A 6,000-nucleotide genomic window follows, 5' to 3' on the forward strand; every position below is an offset into this window, starting at 1 on the left:
GGAGGGCGCGCCAGGAGGAGTCCTACTCCCACCGGGAGTTGGATTCCCCCCCCCCCTTCCTAGTTGGAATAGGATTCGGGAGGGGGAAAGAGGAGAGAGAGAAGGAAGGGGGGCGCCGCCCCCCTCTCCTTGTCCTATTCGGACTAGGGGGGGGGGAGGCGCGCGCGGCCCAGCCCTGGCCACCTCTCCTCTCTTCCACTAAAGCCCACTAAGGCCCATATACCTCCTGGGGGTTCCGGTAACCTCCCGATACTCCGCTAAAATCCCGATTTCACCTAGAACACTTCCGATATCCAAATATAGGCTTCCAATATATCAATCTTTATGTCTCGACCATTTTGAGACTCCTCGTCATGTCCGTGATCACATCCAGGACTCCGAACAAACTTCAGTACATCAAAATGCATAAACTCATAATATAACTGTCATCGAAACCTTAAGCGTGCGGGCCCTACGGGTTCGAGAACAACGTAGACATGACCGAGACATGTCTCCGGTCAATAACCAATAGTGGAACCGGGATGCTCATATTGGCTCCTACATATTCTACGAAGATCTTTTATCGGTCAGACCGCATAACAACATACGTTGTTCCCTTTGTCATCGGTATGTTACTTGCCCGAGATTCGATCGTCGGTATCTCAATACCTAGTTCAATCTCGTTACCGGCAAGTCTCTTTACTCGTTCCGTAATACATCATCTCACAACTAACTCATTAGTTGCAATGCTTGCAAGGCTTATGTGATGTGCATTACCGAGAGGGCCCAGAGATACCTCTCCGACAATCGGAGTGACAAATCCTAATCTCGAAATACGCCAACCCAACATGTACCTTTGGAGACACCTGTAGAGCACCTTTATAATCACCCAGTTACGTTGTGACGTTTGGTAGCACACAAAGTGTTCCTCTGGCAAACGGGAGTTGCATAATCTCATAGTCATAGGAACATGTATAAGTCGTGAAGAAAGCAATCGCAACATACTAAACGATCGGGTGCTAAGCTAATGGAATGGGTCATGTCAATCAGATCATTCACCTAATGATGTGATCCCATTAATCAAATAACAACTCTTTTGTTTATGGTTAGGAAACATAACCATCTTCGATTAACGAGCTAGTCAAGTAGAGGCATACTAGTGACACTCTGTTTGTCTATGTATTCACACATGTATTATGTTTCCGGTTAATACAATTCTATCATGAATAATAAACATTTATCATGATATAAGGAAATAAATAATAACTTTATTATTGCTTCTAGGGCATATTTCCTTCACTTGATGCCTAATATATAAGCAGCTTCTCCAAGGTCCTTCATTGAAAAACTCTTATTCAAGTAGGCCTTAATGTTGTCCAAAAGCTCTATATCATTTCCCATCAAAAGTATGTCATCTACATGTAATATGAGAAATGCTACAGAGCTCCCACTCACTTTCTTGTAAACGCAGGCTTCTCCATAAGTCTGCATAAACCCAAACGCTTTGATCATCTCATCAAAGCGAATGTTCCAACTCCGAGATGCTTGCACCAGCCCATAAATCGAGCGTTGGAGCTTGCACACCTTGTCTGCATTCTTAGGATCGACAAAACCTTCCGGTTGCATAATATACAATTCTTCCTTAAGGAAACCATTAAGGAATGCCGTTTTGACGTCCATTTGCCATATCTCATATTCATAGAATGCGGCAATTGCTAACATGATTCGGACGGACTTCAGCTTCGCTACCGGTGAGAAAGTCTCATCGTAGTCAACCCCTTGAACTTGTCGATAACCCTTAGCGACAAGCCGAGCTTTATAGATGGTCACATTACCATCCGCGTCTGTCTTCTTCTTAAAGATCCATTTATTTTCTATCGCTCGCCGCTCAACGGGCAAGTCAGTCAAAGTCCATACTTCGTTTTCATACATGGATCCTATCTCGGATTTCATGGCTTCCAGCCATTTGTCGGAATCCGGGCCCGCCATCGCTTCTTCATAGTTCGAAGGTTCACCGTTGTCTAACAACATGATTTCCAAGACAGGGTTGCCGTACCACTCTGGTGTGGAACGTGTCCTTGTGGACCTACGAAGTTCAGTAGCAACTTGATCTGAAGTTTCATGATCATCATTAACTTCCTCTCTAGTCGGTGTAGGCACCTCAGGAACATTTTCTTGAGTTGCGCCATTTTCGGGTTCAAGAGGTAATACTTCATCAAGTTCTACTTTCCTCCCACTTACTTCTTTCGAGAGAAACTCCTTCTCTATAAAGGATCCATTCTTGGCAACAAAGATCATGCCTTCGGATCTGAGATAGAAGGTATACCCAATAGTTTCTTTAGGGTATCCTATGAAGACGCATTTTTCCGACTTGGGTTCGAGCTTTTCAGGTTGAAGTTTCTTGACATAAGCATCGCGTCCCCAAACTTTTAGAAATGACAGCTTAGGTTTCTTCCCAAACCATAATTCATACGGTGTCGTCTCAACGGATTTCGACGGAGCCCTATTTAAAGTGAATGCGGCAATCTCTAAAGCATAGCCCCAAAATGATAGCGGTAAATCGGTAAGAGACATCATAGACCGCACCATATCTAATAGAGCAACCATTATTCTCGGATTTAAATGAGTAGCCATCTCGAATTAAACGAGATCCTGATACAATGTTCATGCTCAAAGCTGGCACTAAATAACAATTATTGAGGTTTAAAACTAATCCCGTAGGTAAATGTAGAGGTAGCGTGCCGACGGCGATCACATTGACCTTGGAACCATTCCCGACGCGCATCATCACCTCGTCCTTCGCCAGTCTCCGCTTATTCCGCAGCTCTTGCTTTGAGTTACAAATGTGAGCAACTGCACCGGTATCAAATACCCAGGAGCTACTACGAGTACTGGTAAGGTACACATCAATTACATGTATATCACATATACCTTTCATTTTGCCGGCCTTCTTGTCCGCTAAGTATTTGGGGCAGTTCCGCTTCCAGTGACCATTTTCCTTGCAATAAAAGCACCCAGTCTCGGGCTTGGGTCCATTCTTTGGCTTCTTCCCAGCAGCTTGCTTGCCGGGCACGACAACTCCCTTGCCGTCCTTCTTGAAGTTCTTCTTACCCTTGCCTTTGTTGAACTTAGTGGTTTTATTCACCATCAACACTTGATGTTCCTTTTTGACTTCTACCTCTGCTGATTTCAGCATTGCAAATACTTCAGGAATGGTCTTTTCCATCCCGTGCACATTGAAGTTCATCACAAAGCTCTTGTAGCTCGGTGGAAGCGACTGAAGGATTCTGTCAATGACCGCGTCATCCAAGAGATTAACTCCCAGCTGAGTCAAGTGGTTATGTAACCCTGACATAGTGAGTATGTGCTCACTGACAGAACTATTTTCCTCCATCTTACAGTTGAAGAACTTGTCGAAGACTTCATATCTCTCGACCCGGGCATAAGCTTGAAAAACCATTTTCAGCTCTTCGAACATCTCATATGCTCCGTGTCTCTCAAAACGCTTTTGGAGCCCCGGTTCTAAGCTGTAAAGCATGCCGCACTGAACGAGGGAGTAATCATCAGCACGTGTCTGCCAAGCGTTCATAACGTCTTGTTCCACAGGGAGAACAGGTGCGTCACCTAGCGGTGCTTCTAGGACATAATCTTTCTTTGCAGCTATGAGGATGATCCTCAGGTTCCGGACCCAGTCCGTATAATTGCTGCCATCGTCTTTCAGCTTGGTTTTCTCTAGGAACACGTTGAAGTTGAGGACAACGTTGGCCATTTGATCTACAAGACATATTGTAAATATTTTAGACTAAGTTCATAATAATTAAGTTCATCTATTTAATGAACTCCCACTCAGATAGACATCCCTCCAGTCATCTAAGTATAACATGATCCGAGTTAACTAGGCCGTGTCCGATCATCACGTGAGACGGACTAGTCAACATCGGTGAACATCTTCATGTTGATCGTATCTTCTATACGACTCATGCTCGACCTTTCGGTCTTCTGTGTTCCAAGGCCATGTCTGTACATGCTAGGCTCGTCAAGTCAACCTAAGTGTTTGCATGTGTAAATCTGTCTTACACCCGTTGTATGTGAACGTTAGAATCTATCACACCCGATCATCACATGGTGCTTCAAAACAACGAACTGTCGCAACGGCGCACAGTTAGGGGGAACACTTTCTTGAAATTATTATGAGGGATCATCTTATTTGCTACCGTCGTTCTAAGTAAACAAGATGCAAAAACATGATAAACATCACATGCAATCAAATAATAATAGTGACATGATATGGCCAATATCACATAGCTCCTTTGATCTCCATCTTGGGGCTCCATGATCATCTTGTCACCGGCATGACACCATGATCTCCATCATCGTGTCTCCATGAAGTTGCTCGCCAACTATTACTTCTACTACTATGGCTAACACGTTTAGCAATAAAGTAAAGTAATTTACATGGCGTTTCTCAATGACACGCAGGTCATACAAAAAATAAAGACAACTCCTATGGCTCCTGCTGGTTGTCATACTCATCGACATGCAAGTTGTGATTCCTATTACAATAGCATGAACATCTCATATATCACATATATATCATTCATCATTCATCACAACTTTGGCCATATCACATCACAAAACACTTGCTGCAAAAACAAGTTAGACGTCCTCTAATTGTTGTTGCAAGTTTTACGTGGCTGCAATAGGGTTCTAGCAAGAACGTTTTCTTACCTACGTGAAAGCCACAACGTGATTTGTCAACTTCTATTTACCCTTCATAAGGACCCTTTTCATCGAATCCGCTCCAACTAAAGTGGGAGAGACAGACACCCCCCAGCCACCTTATGCAACTAGTGCATGTCAGTCGGTGGAACTGGTCTCACGTAAGCGTACGTGTAAGGTTGGTCCGGGCCGCTTCATCCCACAATACTACTGAAGCAAAATAAGACTAGTAGCGGCAAGAAAGTTGACAACATCTACGCCGACAACAAATTGTGTTCTACTCGTGCAAAGAGAACTACGCATAGACCTAGCTCATGATGCCACTGTTGGGGAACGTTGCAGAAAACAAAAAAATTTCCTACGGTTTCACCAAGATCCATCTATGAGTTCATCTAGCAACGAGTGATCGGATTGCATCTACATACCTTTGTAGATCACGCGTAGAAGCGTTCAAAGAACGGGGATGAGGAAGTCGTACTCAACGTGATCCAAATCACCGGAGATCCTAGCGCCGAACGGACGGCACCTCCGTGTTCAACACACGTACGGTCAGCATGACGTCTCCTCCTTCTTGATCTGGCAAGGGGGGAGGAGAGGTTGATGAAGATCCAGCAGCACGACGGCGTGGTGGTGGATGCAGCAGTCACCGCAGCAGGGCTTCGTCGTTCTTCTACGAGAGGGAGAGGTGTAGCAGGGGAGAGGGAGGCGCCAAGAGTCAAGGGTGCGGCTGCCCCTCCCTCCCCCCTTTATATAGGCTCCCCAAGGGGGGGCGCCGGCCCTAGGAGATGGGATCTCCTAGGGGGGCGGCGGCCAAGGGTGGAGTGGCCCCCAAGGCAAGTGGGGCGCCCCCCACCCTAGGGTTTCCAACCCTAGGCGCAGGGGGTGGGCCAAGGGGGGCGCACTAGCCCACTATGGGCTGGTTCCCCTCCCCACTTCAGCCCATGGGGCCCTCCGGGATGGGTGGTCCCACCCGGTGGACCCCCGGGACCCATCCGATGGTCCCGGTACAATACCGGTGACCCCCGAAACTCTCCCGATGGCCGAAACTGCACTTCCTATATATAATTCTTCACCTACGGACCATTCCGGAACTCCTCGTGACGTCCGGGATCTCATCCGAGACTCCAAACAACTTTCGGGTTACTGCATATTCATATCTCTACAACCCTAGCATCACCGAACCTTAAGTGTGTAGACCCTACGGGTTCGGGAGACATGTAGACATGACCGAGATGGCTCTCCGGTCAATAACCAACAGCGGGATCTGGATACCCATGTTGGCTCCCACATGCTCCTCGATGA

Source organism: Triticum urartu, chromosome 6A (assembly GCF_056163025.1).
Source record: "Triticum urartu cultivar PI428250 chromosome 6A, HENAU_Tu73, whole genome shotgun sequence".
In the NCBI taxonomy this organism is placed as follows: Eukaryota; Viridiplantae; Streptophyta; class Magnoliopsida; order Poales; family Poaceae; genus Triticum; species Triticum urartu.